This window comes from Phyllobates terribilis, unplaced genomic scaffold (assembly GCF_046119375.1).
Source record: "Phyllobates terribilis strain yellow unplaced genomic scaffold, ASM4611937v1 Scaffold_4__5_contigs__length_816908805, whole genome shotgun sequence".
Taxonomy (NCBI): Eukaryota; Metazoa; Chordata; class Amphibia; order Anura; family Dendrobatidae; genus Phyllobates; species Phyllobates terribilis.
The window spans coordinates 684,856,510-684,875,689 of NW_027362764.1; the positions used below are offsets into that span (position 1 = coordinate 684,856,510).

At 41.4% G+C, this 19,180-nt stretch overlaps 1 non-coding gene and 5 pseudogenes across 1 annotated transcript; 3 read left to right on the forward strand and 3 right to left on the reverse strand.

Annotated features, from left to right (window-relative positions):
* The first annotated feature begins 2,483 nt into the window (after window positions 1–2,483).
* Window positions 2,484–2,602, forward strand: LOC141267431 (5S ribosomal RNA; annotated as a pseudogene).
* A 621-nt stretch (window positions 2,603–3,223) lies between these two features.
* Window positions 3,224–3,343, forward strand: LOC141267005 (5S ribosomal RNA). Its single transcript, XR_012321024.1, has one exon. It is a non-coding gene; the product is annotated as a 5S ribosomal RNA (ribosomal RNA).
* Window positions 3,344–4,286: 943 nt separating this feature from the next.
* LOC141268028 (5S ribosomal RNA) lies at window positions 4,287–4,405 on the forward strand (annotated as a pseudogene).
* Window positions 4,406–7,791: 3,386 nt separating this feature from the next.
* Window positions 7,792–7,910, reverse strand: LOC141267587 (5S ribosomal RNA; annotated as a pseudogene).
* A 941-nt stretch (window positions 7,911–8,851) lies between these two features.
* LOC141269029 (5S ribosomal RNA) lies at window positions 8,852–8,971 on the reverse strand (annotated as a pseudogene).
* Window positions 8,972–17,365: 8,394 nt separating this feature from the next.
* On the reverse strand, window positions 17,366–17,484 carry LOC141267837 (5S ribosomal RNA; annotated as a pseudogene).
* Between the last annotated feature and the right edge of the window lie 1,696 nt (window positions 17,485–19,180).

Consider the following 19,180-nt stretch of genomic DNA (forward strand, 5'->3'; position numbering starts at 1 on the left):
AGAAAGAAAGAAATGTTTATTAAATGGAAAGAGGGAGGCATATCTAAAGAAGATTATAATGCAGTCTGCAGATCCTGCAGGGCACGTATCAGGTTAGCTAAAGCTGACAATGAATAAAGGCTTGCAAGAGATGTCAAAAGCAATAAAAAAGGATTTTGGGGGTATGTCAAAAGTAAAAGAAAGTCAAAGATGCTATAGGATTTTTACAGGATGAAAATGGAGAAATGGTAAGAGAGGATGTTGAGAAGGCCGAACTTTTTAATTCCTATTTTGCATCTGTTTTCTCTCAGAAAGAAAATGTAACATCAACTGATCTTCACTGTCCTTTCAAAGGAATAGAGGAATCCAAGTTATCTGTAAACAGAAAGATTGTGAGGGAATATTTAGCTAACATAAATGAGTTCAAGTCTCCAGGTCCAGATGAATTACACCCCAGAGTACTGAAGGAGATCGTAGAAGAAATTTTAGAACCACTCTCCATAATCTTTGAAAATTCTTGGAGAACAGGAGAAGTCCCAGAAGACTGGAGAAGAGCAAATGTTGTTCCTATCTTCAAAAAGGGGAAGAAGGTGGACCCAGGGAACTATAGGCCGGTGAGTCTGACTTCTATACCAGGAAAGATCTTTGAACAAATTATTAAACAACATGTATGTAAGTACATGGATAAGAATGAAGTGATTAACCAGAGTCAGCATGGGTTTGTAACTAACTAGTCATGTCAGACTAACTTAATTTCCTTCTATGACAGAATCACTGACTGGGTGGATCAGGGAAATGCTGTAGATATAGTATATCTTGACTTCAGCAAAGCATTTGACAAAGTATCTCACACCATCCTTATTGAAAAAATGACCAAGTATGCAATGGACCAGGCAACTGTTAGGTGGATTCATAACTGGCTTAGTGATCGGACTCAAAGGGTGGTTGTAAATGGCTTCACATCCAGCTGGATGAATTTCTCAAGTGGGGTACCACAGGGCTCCGTCCAGGGACCTGTATTGTTCAACATCTTTATCAATGATTTAGATGAAGGAATTGAGGGTAAACTGATTAAATTTGCTGATGACACAAAGCTAGGAGGGATAGCTAATACTAGAGAAGAGAGAGAGAGGATTCAAAAAGACCTAAATAAACTGGAGCAGTGGGCAGCAACCAACAGAATGGTTTTTAACAGGGAAAAATGCAAAGTACTACATCTGGGCAATAAAAATGAAAAAAGCATATACAGAATGGGAGGAATAGAGCTAAGCAACAGTACATGTGAAAAAGACTTAGGTATACTAATAGATCATAGACTGAACATGAGTCAACAGTGTGATGCAGCAGCAAAAAAGGCAAATGCAATTCTGGGATGTATTAACAGAAGCATACAGTCTAGATCACGTGAAGTCATTATCGGTCTTTACTCCTCTTTGGTCAGACCTCATCTGGAATACTGTGTACAGTTTTGGGCACAACATTTTAAAAAAGACATAGACAAACTGGAGCAAGTTCAGAGAAGAGCGACCAGAATGGTGACTGGTCTGCAAACCATGTCCTATGAGGAACGGTTGCAGGATTTGGGAATGTTTAGCTTGCAAAAAAGAAGACTGAGAGGAGACTTAATAGCTGTCTACAAATATGTCAAGGGCTGTCACATTGTAGAAGGATCATCTTTATTCTCATTTGCACAAGGAAAGACTAGAAGCAATGGGATGAAACTAAATGGGAGGAGACACAGATTAGATATTAGAAAAAACTTTTTGACAGTTAGGGTGATTAATGAGTGGAACAGGCTGCCACGAGAGGTGGTGAGTTCCCCTTCAATGGACGTCTTCAAACAGAGGCTGGACAGACATCTGTCTGAGATGATCTAGTGAATCCTGCTTTGAGCAGGGGGTTGGACCAGATGACCCAGGAGGTCCCTTCCAACTCTACCATTCTATGATTCTATGATTCTATGAAGGCAAGGAAGGAATTGGGGTGGGGGGGTGATTCCTGCTAGGGCCCTGAAATCATAAAACAGGCAGGAGAGTCTGACGCATGGTGACGGAGAGGTTGTAGGGGCAGATAGGGGGTGTTGTCACGTGCGAGCACGTGTGCATGCTGGCTTGTGTGTGAGAGTGCGCTTCCTAGGTTTGGCGCGCTGCAGAGAGTCAAAGGGATTGTTCTCTTTCATTAAAAGTTAATCCCCGGCTGCAGGCGATTAGAAAGCAACTAACCGCGCTCTACTCACCCTACCCGGGTCTACCGGTGAGTCTCGCCTCTGCATCCGGCCTGTGGCATTGGCCGTGAAGCTGACGTTCCGTCGACAGCGCTGCAGCCGATCAGTGAGCTCAGCGGCTCTGAGTGGGGCGTTGTGTCTACAAGACCTTTTAAGGAAGCCAGCAAAAAAATTGAAGAGAAGGGAAAGCACAAAAGGACCTGGTCTTGCTGAACACTGGAAAGGGCATCCGGCAGCCAGACTTCAAAGTAGAAAAGCAGCAAGTGAGAGGCTTGTCTCTGCCTATGGCCACACCACCCTGAACACGCCTGATCTGATCTGATCTTGGAAGCTAAGCAGGGTTGGGCCTGGTTAGTACTTGGATGGGAGACTGCCTGGGAATACCAGGTGCTGGAGGCTTTTGCTTTTTCTTTCCTTCCACCAGCAGGGGGTACTCTCTTCTATGCCTTTTTTCCATTCCCTTTCACAAGTGCACACATTCATTCTCTTTTCTTTTTTTCATTTGCTTTCTCTCTTGCGCTATTTCATCTCTGCAAAATACCAGCATCCTTCTGATCACCGTGGGCCTCCAGCATTGTTGCTTCTTTACTTTTAATACTAGGCTCCTTTTCACCAGGACCAGCGTCTCCCGTGTGGCTGGAGGCAACAACCGGTAACCCCAAGCAGAAGACCTTTGCAGGCAACACGACCCTCCCCCCTGAAGAGCAGCTCAAAGTCATTGGCAACCATCTCACCCTCTTCCTTCATTCACCCCTAGACGTCTCGCTCCGCCCCCAAGTTACGGGTCCAGCTTGCTCTTTCTGTCACATTACCGCGATGAAGGGTTTAGCCTGCAGGAGACCCTGCGCCGAGACATTTTTGAAGACACCTGATGCGGCGGGTGAATCACTGCTAAACAAACCACACCTGTAGGGACGGCACAGCCTTTGCATGGACCCTTCGGAGCCCGCCCCGTCACGGCCAGATTGCTCGCCATCAAGCGATCCTGAGAAAGGCTGGCCGTGCGATGGATTGAGCAGCGTCTGCTGGTCATACCACCCTGAACACGCCCGATCTCGTCTGATCTTGGAAGCTAAGCAGGGTTGGGCCTGATTAGTACTTGGATGGGAGACCTTCTTGGAACACCGGGTGCTGTAGACTATTTTGATGACGTTTTGCCCTACTGCCCAGCTCGGCTAGCATGGAACGGCGCCTTGCCGGACACCGACCTTAAGTAACTTAGATGATGGAAGCCCCAAGGCCTCTGAGCCAGTTGGCAGCTAAGTACGCTACACCGCTGCCTTCACGCACGCCTGACACCGAGCTCCTTGCCACGGCTAGGAGTGCTTATTGACTCCGCAGCTCGTCATGTGGAAATGATGGCGTTAAAAGCACCCGGGGCAGTGAAGGGGCCAGGCTTTCAGCAGGTGCCCATGGAAGGTTTTGGATGCCGGCCGTCTAGCGAGGGCCAGCAGAAGTAACAAGTTTCTCTGCAAAGAAGCTTGTGTAACCAAGCCAAACGGCTGACAAAGAGCTAACCTCAATGCAAGGAAGTCAAGGAAGGTGCGGAAAGAATTGGGGAAAGGGGGGGGTGATTCCTGCTAGGGCCCTGAAATCATAAAACAGGCAGAAAAGTCTGACGCATGGTGACGGAGAGGTTGTAGGGGCAGATAGGGGGTGTTGTCACGTGCGAGCACGTGTGTATGCTGGCTTGTGTGTGAGAGTGCGCTTCCTAGGTGTGGCGCGCTGCAGACAGTCAAAGGTATTGTTCCCTTTCATTAAAAGTTAATCCCCGGCTGCAGGCTATTAGAAAGCAACTAACCGCACTCTACTCACCCTACCCGGGTCTACCGGTGAGTCTCGCCTCTGCTCCCGGCCTGTGGCATTGGCCGTGAAGCTGACGTTCCGTCGACAGCGCTGCAGCCGATCAGTGAGCTCAGCGGCTCTGAGTGGGGCGTTGTGTCTACAAGACATTTTAAGGAAGCCAGCAAAAAAATTGAAGAGAAGGGAAAGCACAAAAGGACCTGGTCTTGCTGAGCACTGGAAAGGGCAGCCGGCAGCCAGACGTCAAAGTAGAAAAGCAGCAAGTGAGAAACCTGTCTCTGCCTATGGCCACACCACCCTGAACATGCCTGATCTTGTCTGATCTCAGAAGCTAAGTAGGGTTGGGCCTGGTTAGTACTTGGATGGGAGATGGCCTTGGAATACCAGGTGCTGTAGGCTTTTGCTTTTTCCTTCCTTCCACCAGCAGGGGGCACTCTCTTCTATGCCTTTTTTCCATTCCCTTTCACAAGTGCACACATTCATTCTCTTTTCTTTTTTTCATTTGCTTTCTCTCTTGCGCTATTTCACCTCTGCAAAATACCAGCATCCTTCTGATCACCGTGGGCCTCCAGCATTGTTGCTTCTTTACTTTTAATACTAGGCTCCTTTTCACCAGGACCAGCGTCTCCCGCGTGGCTGGAGGCAACCACCGGTAACCCCAAGCAGAAGACCTTTGCAGGCAACACGACCCTCCCCCCTGAAGAGCAGCTCAAAGTCACTGGCAACCATCTCACCCTCTTCCTTCATTCACCCCTGGACGTCTCGCTCCGCCCCTAAGTTACGGGTCCAGCTTGCTCTTTCTGTCACATTACCACGATGAAGGGTTTAGCCTGCAGGAGACCCTGCGCCGAGACATTTTTGAAGACACCTGATGCGGCGGGTGAATCACTGCTAAACAAACAACACCTGTAGGGACGGCACAGCCTTTGCATGGACCCTTCGGAGCCCGCCCCGTCACGGCCAGATTGCTCGCCATCAAGCGATCCTGAGAAAGGCTGGCCGGGCGATGGATCGAGCAGCGTCTACTGGCCATACCACCTTGGATACGCCCGATCTCATCTGATAATATCACAGCGTACCATAGCAATCAGTAATATCCATCTAATTATTATCAAAATATTAAAATAAAATATTTTTTGTAATAATAAACAATAATAGATAATAATTCATTATCAATCAAGTTCTCCATATGATAGAACATTTTTATGTCATAGGTGTAATTACCTTTTCCAACCCATAGGTGTCAGTGTATTTTGAAAAAACAAGTTTTTATATCTTTATTAAACCAATAATATCAAAGAATGTATACTCCTGAACCAAAATGAATAAATATATGAATGTATGAATGAATGAATGAATGAATAAATGAATGAATGAATTGTTGTGTTTACTCAAAAAATGTAAACATTTTTTTCCTTAGCAATATATATTTAATGAAGCAATACTCTTGTATTAGACATTACTTTATTAAATATTAATGTGTTTTCTCAATTGAGATATTGAACTGAAATAAAATCAAATGAGAATTAAAAAATGAAAAAATAGAAAAATAAGAAGTATAAAGTAAGAATAAAATGTTAAAAATGAAAAATAAAATTAAGAGTAAAAATAAGAATAAAAATAAAAATAAGGCCTTTAAATTTTAATGACAAATGCAGAGTAATTATATTCTCCATAAAAAATACCCTTATATCTCCATTATCTGGATGATTTCATATTTGTCATAACCTTGTACCACCAAAAAATATTAAATTATGCAAATTTGCATGTAATACCCTTCTTAATTATACCATAGTACCTTATTATTATTTCTTCTTTATTAAAATGTGTGGAAAATAAGTATTGATCAAAAGTGATTATTTAATCAGGATCAAAAACACATTTTCCCCCTTAATACCAAAAATATTATTTTATAAAATTTATGTATATATCAGAACCAAATTAAAAATAATTATTCTTCTAGAAATATATACATATATATATTTCTATATTTCTTTAATAATTATTATTTCTTGATTTAACTAATAGTGTATAAGGGCAACCACACATCAAAATGGTTTACAAAGCAAATTTATATTTAGAATAATTTTCCACATGATAATATTCTTGAATAACTATAATATTATTTTTAATGGTTACCTAAATAGGTACACTCCTCTCTTTAGTCAAATCTATGCTACTCATCGATATGAAATTTATGCACAATATTTCTAGAAGAATAATTATTTTTAATTTGGTTCTGATATATACATAAATTTTATAAAATAATATTTTTGGTATTAAGGGGGAAAATGTGTTTTTGATCCTGATTACATAATCACTTTTGATCAATACTTATTTTCCACACATTTTAATAAAGAAGAAATAATAATAAGGTACTATGGTATAATTAAGAAGGGTATTACATGCAAAGTTGCATAATTTAATATTTTTTGGTGGTACAAGGTTATGACAAATATGAAATCATCCAGATAATGGAGATATAAGGGTATTTTTTATGGAGAATATAATTACTCTGCATTTGTCATTAAAATTTAAAGGCCTTATTTTTATTTTTATTCTTATTTTTACTCTTAATTTTATTTTTCATTTTTAAAATTTTATTCTTACTTTATACTTCTTATTTTACTATTTTTTCATTTTTTAATTCTCATTTGATTTTATTTGAGTTCAATATCTCAATTGAGAAAACACATTAATATTTAATAAAGCAATGTCTAATACAAGAGTATTGCTTCATTAAATACATATTGCTAAGGAAAAAAATGTTTATATTTTCTGAGTAAACACAACAATTCATTCATTCATTTATTCATTCATTCATTCATTCATTCATTCATGCATACATTCATATATTTATTCATTTTGGTTCAGGAGTATACATTCTTTGATATTATTGGTTTAATAAAGATATAAAAACTTGTTTTTTCAAAATACACTGACACCTATGGGTTGGAAAAGGTAATTACACCTATGACATAAAAATCTTCTATCATATGGAGAACTTGATTGATAATGAATTATTATCTATTATAGTTTATTATTCCAAACATAATTTATTTTAATATTTTGATAATAATTAGATGGATATTACTGATTGCTATGGTACGCTGTGATATTATCAGATGAGATCGGGCGTATCCAAGGTGGTATGGCCAGTAGAAGCTGCTGGATCCATCGCCCGGCCAGCCTTTCTCAGGATCGCTTGGTGGCGAGCAATCTGGCCGTGACGGGGTGGGCTCCGAAGGGTCCATGCAAAGTCTGTGCCGTCCCTACAGGTGTGGTTTGTTTAGCAGTGATTCACCCGCCGCATCAGGTGTCTTCAAAAATGGCTCCGCGCAGGGTCTCCTGCAGGCTAAACCCTTCATCGCGGTAATGTGACAGAAAGAGCAAGCTGGACCCGTAACTTGGGGGCGGAGCGAGACGTCCAGGGGTGAATGAAGGAAGAGGGTGAGATGGTTGTCAGTGACTTTGAGCTGCTCTTCAGGGGAGAGGGTCGTGTTGCCTGCAAAGGTCTTCTGCTTGGGGTTACCGGTGGTTGCCTCCAGCCACGCGGGAGACGCTGGAACTGTTGAAAAGGAGCCTAGTATTAAAAGTAAAGAAGCAACAATGCTGGAGGCCCACGGTGATCAGAAGGATGCTGGTATTTTGCAGAGATGAAATAGCGCAAGAGAGAAAGCAAATAAAAAAAATAAAAGAGAATGAATGTGTGCACTTGTGAAAGGGAATGGAAAAAAGGCATAGAAGAGAGTGCCCCCTGCTGGTGGAAGGAAGGAAAAAGCAAAAGCCTACAGCATCTGGTATTCCCAGTTGGTCTCCCATCCAAGTACTAACCAGGCCCAACCCTGCTTAACTTTTGAGATCAGATGAAATTGGGCGTGTTCAGGGTGGTGTGGCCGTAGGCAGAGACTAGTCTCTCACTTGCTGCTTTTCTACTTTGACGTCTGGCTGCCGGCTGCCCTTTCCAGTGCTCAGCAAGACCAGGTCATTTTGTGCTTTCCCTTCTCTTCAATTTTCTTGCTGGCTTCCTTAAAAGGTCTTGTAGACACAACGCCCCACTCAGAGCCGCTGAGCTCACTGATCGGCTGCAGCGCTGTCGACGGAACGTCAGCTTCACGGCCAATGCCACAGGCCGGGAGCAGAGGCGAGACTCACCGGTAGACCCGGGTAGGGTGAGTAGAGCGCGGTTAGTTGCTTTCTAATAGGCTGCAGCCGGGGATTAACTTTTAATGAAAGGGAACAATCCCTTTGACTGTCTGCAGCGCGCCACACCTAGGAAGCGCACTCTCACACACAAGCCAGCATGCACACGTGCTCGCACGTGACAACACCCCCTATCTACCCCTACAACCTCTCCGTCACCATGCATCAGACTCTCCTGCCTGTTTTATGATTTCAGGGCCCTAGCAGGAATCACCCCCCCCTCCCCAATTCCTTTCGCACCTTCCTTGCCTTCCTTGCACTGAGGTTAGCTCTTTGTCAGCCGTCTGGCTTGGTTACACAAGCTTCTTTGCAGAGAAACATGTTACTTCTGCTGGACCTCGCTAGGCGGCCGGCATCCAAAACCTTCCCTGGGCACCTGCTGAAAGCCTGGCCCCTTCACGGCCCCGGGTGCTTTTAACACCATCATTTCCACATGGCGAGCTGCGGAGTCAATAAGCACTCCTAGCCGTGGCAAGGAGCTCGGTGTCAGGCCTGCGTGAAGGCGGCGGGGTAGCGTACTTAGCTGCCAACTGGCTCAGAGGCCTTGGGGCTTCCATCATCTAAGTTACTTAAGGTCGGTGTCCGGCAAGGCGCCGTTCCATGCTAGCCGAGCTGGGCAGTAGGGCAAAACGTCATCAAAATGGTCTACAGCACCCGGTGTTCCCAGGAGGTCTCCCATCCAAGTACTGTCTGAGCCCAGCCCTGCTTTGCTTCCGAGATCAGTTGAGATCGGGCGTATCCAAGGTGGTATGGCGAGTAGGCGCTGCTCGATCCATCGCCCGGCCAGCCTTTCTCAGGATCGCTTGGTGGCGAGCAATCTGGCCGTGACGGGGCGGGCTCCGAAGGGTCCAGGCAAAGGCTGTGCCATCCCTACAGGTGTGGTTTGTTTAGCAGTGATTCACCCGCCGCATCAGGTGTCTTCAAAAATGTCTCAGTGCAGGGTCTCCTGCAGGCTAAACCCTTCATCGCGGTAATGTGACAGAAAGAGCAAGCTGGACCCGTAACTTGGGGGCGGAGCGAGACGTCCAGGGGTGAATGAAGGAAGAGGGTGAGATGGTTACCAGTGACTTTGAGCTGCTCTTCAGGGGGGAGGGTCGTGTTGCCTGCAAAGGTCTTCTGCTTGGGGTTACCGGTGGTTGCCTCCAGCCACCCGGGAGACGCTGGTCCTGGTGAAAAGGAGCCTAGTATTAAAAGTAAATAAGCAACAATGCTGGAGGCCCACGGTGATCAGAAGGACGCTGGTATTTTGCAGAGATGAAATAGCGCAAGAGAGAAAGCAAATGAAAAAAAGAAAAGAGAATGAATGTGTGCACTTGTGAAAGGGAATGGAAAAAAGGCATAGAAGAGAGTGCCCCCTGCTGGTGGAAGGAAGGAAAAAGCAAAAGCCTACAGCACCTGGCATTCCCAGGCGGTCTCTGTTAAATGGTTAATTATGGAAATTCATTTGGAATGTTAATCGATAATCATTTTTCTGAGTTCTATGCCTCAGCCATCGTGTCTAGTTGACATGCGCTATTTGTGTGTGTATTTTTGGTTCACCACCATATGTAGAACAGGTGTCCATACGACTGGCTATAACAGCCCATGGTACAGAAAGGGGGGGCTCTCTTGCTCTGCCCACCCCACAAGACACAGAATCTTCATGCTGAGAAGCAGATGACATGTAGGCCTGGACACATGCTGGACAAAGACATGATTTATCAGCCAGGATCCAAGGAAAGATGGGTGAATCTCAACAATTAAGCTAATTATGGACAAATGGACAATTACTTTATAACTAATTATTGTATGTACCTGCTGCAATCTGATTCTTTTTAATGGACAATCCAAGAATAAATAGATACATTTTTTAAAAGAGTATTGTGATATTGATACTTTGAGAAGTCCTCAGTAGAAAAAAATAATACAGGAAGAGTATTATTTTACAATGGTGAGCCAGCCAGTCCTGTTTTTTTGTTTTTTTAAATTAAGTAAGTGAATTTCTTCCGTGAACAAGGGGGGAGTCCTGACGAGCTGAACAGCTGTTGTTCACGTGTCAGTAAATTCACTAGTTTGTCACGCGAAGCAGAAAGGACCTACAGACTGAGGAAAGACAGGAAGCAGAGGTACTAACAAGGAACAGAATCACACAGGAAAAGAATCAGACGAACTGAAGACAGGACGTGCTGATAAAGAGAAGCCAAGGAATCTTAAGGTAAGCAAAATATGGATATAATTTCTTCTTTTGCTAAACAAAGTAATGTTAATTTCAAAGTTAATGTAGGAGATGACATAGAAGTTTTGTGGCTCAGTTTATACAAAGAATGTGAATTGCAGAATTTACAGATAACTTCTAAATTGGTAAATAGAGACAAACAGAAATTGAGAAATATTCTACATTTGGTAGATTTTTTTCATAGTCTTGTGTTAGAGATTTCTAAGCAGGAAAATAGTGTAGAAGTGTCAGACGGTGATAGTGATTCTGACTGTAATGTGGAAAATGAACAAAAAGTAAGACACGTGTCTGTAACTGAAGGTGACCTTGGGTCTGACCAAGAGACGGACATACAGAAACCTGACATGGGAGGAGACATGACTGCATACGAGAAACCGATATACTAGGTGATGTGGGAGGAGACGTGAGTGACGTAGGAGGAACGGACGTACAAGAGCCACTAAAAATATCAGAGAATTCTGGAATTACCCAGGCTCAACTCCAAATTAAAATGAGGAAAAATTTGCTGAAATTATACAAAATCATGCCAAAATATGATGTCAAAATCCATGCCTGTAGAAATTCAGAGACATTTGAGAGCTTCTCTGATACGTTTGATTTATCCAATGAGGAGAGGAATCAATTATTTAAAATATGGATTCCTGTGACATTGTCCAGACGTTTACATTTAATGCCCTGTGAAAATGACTCTCCTAATGGATGGGAAAATGATTCGGACAGATTAAGATATTTGATTTATTGTGTCACAAAGGATTTTCCCAACATAGAAGATCTGCAGAAACTAAGGATTGGTAGGAAGGAATGTACATATACATTCATGTCCATATTTGAACGGTTGTACAAAGCTCTCATCAAAAATGGAAAAGTACAACATATGATAACAACTTTTGTACAAAAATTCAAATTTCTAAATTCAGTTTCCCAAGTTATGGCATCACAAAAAAATTCATTATTTGAATGTGCGCAGATGCTGGATTTTGTTAGAAAACATGAGAATCGTGAAAAGAAAATAAATCAAGCTAAATTTATAAAACCAGGAAAGGTAAAATCTTACCAAAAGCCAATATCAAACTCTCCTAGACTGAGTCATCCCCATAGTGAACTCTATCAAATACGCAGAAGATTTCATATATGTTATAAGCCATATCAGCCAGTGCAAAGATCCATCTCTCCACAGAATGAGTTAATTCTCAGTCAGAACTGTGATTCTCTAAAAAGGAAAATGGCTGAAACTGATGGACAGAGACAGGTGAGACGACCAACTCACAGTGACGTCATGGAATGTGGACAGAAGAACAAGCAGTTCTCTGAGGTTTTGAAGGATAGAAAAATGTCTTTCCTAAATAGGGCGTTCCTGGAGATATTTGAGAGAGACAGAAGATTTGGTTTAGGGAGTGGCTAAGGAAAAACTGTAATTATAATGTTGTATCAAAATGTAATACAATGTCTCAATATTTATTTATAATCTTATACAGTAAAATTGTAGTTACATAGTTTCTAATAGTTCATATATATATATATATATATATATATATATATATATACACTTGTCTAAGTAGAGACTGCATATAATTGTATTTATATATACGTTTATAAAATATATATATATATATTAATTAATAAATTAGAACTTCATATATATAAATTTAAATAGCAATATTTTGAATTACATTAGAACCAACCAATATATGTATAAGATATTTAAATAATTCTGTTTCTGTATGAATTTGATATTTTATTTTCTTATATTTCCTTAGAGTTTTCATTCCAAAGCAGGATTTGATCAAAGAACTCTAAAATGGATTTATTTCTTTATTCACACAGGAAGTGAAAAAATTGCATGATTTTATGTGTATAACATTTTAAAATAATAACAATATATCTAGTTGAACTATAATATATATGTAATACTTATTAATTCTTTTGTGTTGCTAATATTTTCTGTGCATGAAGTGTTCGTGCAAATTAAAGTAGCTTTACAGCATGACGTGTGACAGCTGCGGCCTTTGAACTTTGAGCTAATAGTATAGGATCCCATTCATTCTATTTTCAACTGATGTAACTTAAGACCGGGCAGCCAGTGAAAAAAGAATCTAAGACAAGAGTTTTTTCAAGTGTCTGAAATTCCAGTGACTTACTCTCATATTATATAATATGTACTTGGGGAATATTCAAAGAAATATAAAGATATTCAAATGATATGGCAATGCGCATTAATAAATTGGGATACAACAATTTTGGGTTAAATATATATATATATATATATATATCTAAAACTTCATATGTGGAATGTTTGAGTTGAACAGATCTGTGAATGTCAGAGTGAAGGTGACAGATGAGTAAATCAGCAGCTGCTAAGTGTGATTGATGTGACAGAGGCCTCGTATGTTTGTATGTTTGAAAAAATAAATGTTTCTTTATGTGAAGGTACAAAAATATATTTAATTCTGAGGAAATTATAATACATAATTAGGTATTATCTACATATATATATTTCTATATTTCTTTAATAATTATTATTTCTTGATTTAACTAATAGTGGATAAGGGCAACCACACATCAAAATGGTTTACAAAGCAAATTTATATTTAGAATAATTTTCCACATGATAATATTCTTGAATAACTATAATATTATTTTTAATGGTTACCTAAATAGGTACACACCTCTCTTTAGTCAAATCTATGCTACTCATCGATATGAAATTTATGCACAATATTTCTAGAAGAATAATTATTTTTAATTTGGTTCTGATATATACATAAATTTTATAAAATAATATTTTTTGGTATTAAGGGGGAAAAATGTGTTTTTGATCCTGATTACATAATCACTTTTGATCAATACTTATTTTCCACACATTTTAATAAAGAAGAAATAATAATAAGGTACTATGGTATAATTAAGAAGGGTATTACATGCAAAGTTACATAATTTAATATTTTTTGGTGGTACAAGGTTATGACAAATATGAAATCATCCAGATAATGGAGATATAAGGGTATTTTTTATGGAGAATATAATTACTCTGCATTTGTCATTAAAATTTAAAGGCCTTATTTTTATTTTTATTCTTATTTTTACTCTTAATTTTATTTTTCATTTTTAAAATTTTATTCTTACTTTATACTTCTTATTTTTCAATTTTTTCATTTTTTAATTCTCATTTGATTTTATTTGAGTTCAATATCTCAATTGAGAAAACACATTAATATTTAATAAAGTAATGTCTAATACAAGAGTATTGCTTCATTAAATATATATTGCTAAGGAAAAAAATGTTTACATTTTCTGAGTAAACACAACAATTCATTCATTCATTTATTCATTCATTCATTCATTCATACATTCATATATTTATTCATTTTGGTTCAGGAGTATACATTCTTTGATATTATTGGTTTAATAAAGATATAAAAACTTGTTTTTTCAAAATACACTGACACCTATGGGTTGGAAAAGGTAATTACACCTATGACATAAAAATGTTCTATCATATGGAGAACTTGATTGATAATGAATTATTATCTATTATTGTTTATTATTCCAAACATAATTTATTTTAATATTTTGATAATAATTAGATGGATATTACTGATTGCTATGGTACGCTGTGATATTATAGGTTAGGAAAAACTGCCAGATTTGGTATCAGATTAGGGAATGAAGACTTCAATCAAGACATCGCAATTATGAATTCTATCTTAATAAAGACTTTTAATTTTTATAAATCAAAGAGATTCTCAAAAGTTACAAGAAGAAGCAACTGATATCCGGACGTCTCAGAAGGTAACAGGTGTGAATGCTGAGTGTTATAATAGACTGTGTCCATTACATAAAATACAATTCACACCACTGATCACCAGGACGGCAGAGGACGATGATCCTATATGTACTGTGTTATGTTCAAGTTTCATCACGTTCCAGTGGTTTCTTATCACCTGCAACGCTTCAATGAAATCTGGTGAACAGGTAATACCTGGCATATGTGTCCTGTATATAAAGGACTGAGTACTGGTTATGGTGCTATATAAAGCAGGAAAGTGTCAAGTTAACCCTTGCTTTACTGACCAAAGACGTCACATCTGTTCCAAAAGTGACACGAGACCAGTGCGGACACACGGAAGATTCCAAAGACGATCCAACGTAAGTCCAGGTGACACTGCACACATATTAAAGCTACATTTCATCCATGGACTTTGTTTTCTTATCAACTGACACACATGATCTTTCTAATAAAGAGTACAGTTTATGGACTGAACAATAATGAGTACAATTATGTACTGTACAATATCTACATGCTGTAATTTATTTCAAAGGAGTTTTCATCTAAAGACTGTGTTATAAAAGAACCAAGAAGAAGACGAGACGACGACCCGATGACATCAGATGATGACGATTGAACCCGCGATTGCTTCAATTTAGATATAGGGAAGTATAATTATACATATTAAATGAATATTAGTCACGGCTAACCATAACATGAATTCACATCATTATATAACAATAATCCGTTATTGATACTATTATTACTATTATTATTATTATGGAAATTTAATGATATTGCCAAGGAAGAAGGAAAGAAAAAATGATTGATGAATGTATCTTCTTTTGAGAATTTTCAGTTAAAGTCCTTTTATTCTCAAAAAGGGGGAAATGTTAAATGGTTAATTATGGAAATTCATTTGGAATGTTAATCGATAATCATTTTTCTGAGTTCTATGCCTCAGCCATCGTGTCTAGTTGACATGCGCTATTTGTGTGTGTATTTTTGGTTCACTACCATATGTAGAACAGGTGTCCATACGACTGGCTATAAAAGCCCATGGTACAGAAAGGTGGGGCTCTCTTGCTCTGCCCACCCCAAAAGACACAGAATCTTCATGCTGAGAAACAGATGACATGTAGGCCTGGACACATGCTGGACAAAGACATGATTTACCAGCCAGGATCCAAGGAAAGATGGGTGAATCTCAACAATTAAACAATTAAGCTAATTATGGACAAATGGACAATTACTTTATAACTAATTATTGTATGTACCTGCTGCAATCTGATTCTTTTTAAAGGACAATCCAAGAATAAATAGATACATTTTTTTATAAGAATATCGTGATATTGATACTTTGAGAAGTCCTCAGTAGAAAAAAATAACACAGGAAGAGTTTTATTTTACAGTCTCCCATCCAAGTACTAAACAGGCCCGACCCTGCTTAGCTTCCGAGATCAGATGAGATCGGGCGTGTTCAGGGTGGTGTGGCCGTAGGCAGAGACATGCCTCTCACTTGCTGCTTTTCTACTTTGACGTCTGGCTGCCGGCTGCCCTTTCCAGTGCTCAGCAAGACCAGGTCCTTTTGTGCTTTCCCTTCTCTTCAATTTTTTTGCTGGCTTCCTTAAAAGGTCTTGTAGACACAACGCCTTACTCAGAGCCGCTGAGCTCACTGATCGGCTGCAGCGCTGTAGACGGAACGTCAGCTTCACGGCCAATGCCACAGGCCGGGAGCAGAGGCGAGACTCACCGGTAGACCCGAGTAGGGTGAGTAGAGCGCGGTTAGTTGCTTTCTAATAGCCTGCAGCCGGGGATTAACTTTTAATGAAAGGGAACAATCCCTTTGACTGTCTGCAGCGCGCCACACCTAGGAAGCGCACTCTCACACACAAGCCAGCATGCACACGTGCTCGCACGTGACAACACCCCCTATCTGCCCCTACAACCTCTCCGTCACCATGCGTCAGACTCTCCTGCCTGTTTTATGATTTCAGGGCCCTAGCAGGAATCACCCCCCCCCCTCCCCAATTCCTTCCGCACCTTCCTTGCACTGAGGTTAGCTCTTTGTCAGCCGTCTGGCTTGGTTACACAAGCTTCTTTGCAGAGAAACATGTTACTTCTGCTGGCCCTCGCTAGGCGGCCGGCATACAAAACCTTTCCTGGGCACCTGCTGAAAGCCTGGCCCCTTCACGGCCCAGGGTGCTTTTAACGCCATCATTTCCACACGGCGAGCTGCGGAGTCAATAAGCACTCCTAGCCGTGGCAAGGAGCTCGGTGTCAGGCCTGCGTGAAAGCGGTGGGGTAGCGTACTTAGCTGCCAACTGGCTCAGAGGCCTTGGGGCTTCCATCATCTAAGTTACTTAAGGTCGGTGTCCGGCAAGGCGCCGTTCCATGCTAGTCGAGCTGGGCAGTAGGGTAAAACGTCATCAAAATGGTCTACATCACCCGGTGTTCCCAGGAGGTCTCCCATCCAAGTACTGTCTGAGCCCAGACCTGCTTTGCTTCCAAGATAAGACAAGATCAGGCGTATCCAAGGTGGTATGGCCAGTAGACGCTGCTCAATCCATCGCCCTGCCAGCCTTTCTCAGGATCGCTTGGTGGCGAGCAATCTGGCCGTGACGGGGCGGGCTCCGAAGGGTCCATGCAAAGGCTGTGCCGTCCCTACAGGTGTGGTTTGTTTAGCAGTGATTCACCCGCCGCATCAGGTGTCTTCAAAAATGTCTCGGCGCAGGGTCTCCTGCAGGCTAAACCCTTCATCGCGGTAATGTGACAGAAAGAGCAAGCTGGACCCGTAACTTGGGGGCGGAGCGAGACGTCCAGGGGTGAATGAAGGAAGAGGGTGAGATGGTTGCCAGTGACTTTGAGCTGCTCTTCAGGGGGGAGGGTCGTGTTGCCTGCAAAGGTCTTCTGCTTGGGGTTACCGGTGGTTGCCTCCAGCCATGCAGGAGACGCTGGTCCTGGTGAAAAGGAGCCTAGTATTAAAAGTAAAGAAGCAACAATGCTGGAGGCCCACGGTGATCAGAAGGATGCTGGTATTTTGCAGAGATGAAATAGCGCAAGAGAAAGCAAATGAAAAAAAGAAAAGAGAATGAATGTGTGCACTTGTGAAAGGGAATGGAAAAAAGGCATAGAAGAGAGTAGCCCCTGCTGGTGGAAGGAAAGAAAAAGCAAAAGCCTACAGCACCTGGTATTCCCAGGCAGTCTCCCATCCAAGTGCTAACCAGGCCCAACCTTGCTTAGCTTCCAAGATCAGATGAGATCAGGCGTGTTCAGAGTGGTGTTGCCGTAGGCAGAGACAAGCCTCTCACTTGCTGCTTTTCTACTTTGAAGTCTGGCTGCCGGATGCCCTTTCCAGTGTTCAGCAAGACCAGGTCCTTTTGTGCTTTCCCTTCTCTTCAATTTTTTTGCTGGCTTCCTTAAAAGGTCTTGAAGAAACAACGCCCCACTCAGAACCGCTGAGCTCACTGATCGGCTGCAGCGCTGTCGACGGAACATCAGCTTCACGGCCAATGCCACAGGCCGGAAGCAGAGGCGAGACTCACCGGTAGACCCGGGTAGGGTGAGTAGAGCGCGGTTAGTTGCTTTCTAATCGCCTGCAGCCGGGGATTAACTTTTAATGAAAGGGAACAATCCCTTTGACTGTCTGCAGCGCGCCACACCTAGGAAGCGCACTCTCACACACAAGCCAGCATGCACACGTGCTCGCACGTGACAACACCCCCTATCTGCCCCTACAACCTCTCCGTCACCATGCGTCAGACTCTCCTGCCTGTTTTATGATTTCAGGGCCCTAGCAGGAATCACCCCCCCCCTTCCCAATTCCTTCCTTGCCTTCATAGAATCATAGAATCATTGAATCATAGAATGGTAGAGTTGGAAGGGACCTCCTGGGTCATCTGGTCCAACCCCCTGCTCAAAGCAGGATTCACTAGATCATCTCAGACAGATGTCTGTCCAGCCTCTGTTTGAAGACGTCCATTGAAGGGGAACTCACCACCTCTCGTGGCAGCCTGTTCCACTCATTAATCACCCTAACTGTCAAAAAGTTTTTTCTAATATCTAATCTGTGTCTCCTCCCATTTAGTTTCATCCCATTGCTTCTAGTCTTTCCTTGTGCAAATGAGAATAAAGATCATCCTTCTACAATGTGACAGCCCTTGACATATTTGTAGACAGCTATTAAGTCTCCTCTCAGTCTTCTTTTTTGCAAGCTAAACATTCCTAAATCCTGCAACCGTTCCTCATAGGACATGGTTTGCAGACCAGTCACCATTCTGGTCGCTCTTCTCTGAACTTGCTCCAGTTTGTCTATGTCTTTTTTAAAATGTGGTGCCCAAAACTGTACACAGTATTCCAGATGAGGTCTGACCAAAGAGGACTAAAGACCGATAATGACTTCACGTGATCTAGACTGTATGCTTCTGTTAATACATCCCAGAATTGTATTTGCCTTTTTTGCTGCTGCATCACACTGTTGACTCATGTTCAGTCTATGATCTATTAGTATACCTAAGTCTTTTTCACATGTACTGTTGCTTAGCTCTATTCCTCCCATTCTGTATATGCTTTTTTCATTTTTATTGCCCAGATGTAGTACTTTGCATTTTTCCCTGTTAAAAACCATTCTGTTGGTTGCTGCCCACTGCTCCAGTTTATTTAGGTCTTTTTGAATCCTCTCTCTCTCTTCTCTAGTATTAGCTATCCCTCCTAGCTTTGTGTCATCAGCAAATTTAATCAGTTTACCCTCAATTCCTTCATCTAAATCATTGATAAAGATGTTGAACAATACAGGTCCCAGGACGGAGCCCTGTGGTACCCCACTTGAGACATTCATCCAGCTGGATGTGAAGCCAATTACAACCACCCTTTGAGTCCGATCACTAAGCCAGTTATGAATCCACCTAACAGTTGCCTGGTCCATTGCATACTTGGTCATTTTTTCAATAAGGATGGTGTGAGATACTTTGTCAAATGCTTTGCTGAAGTC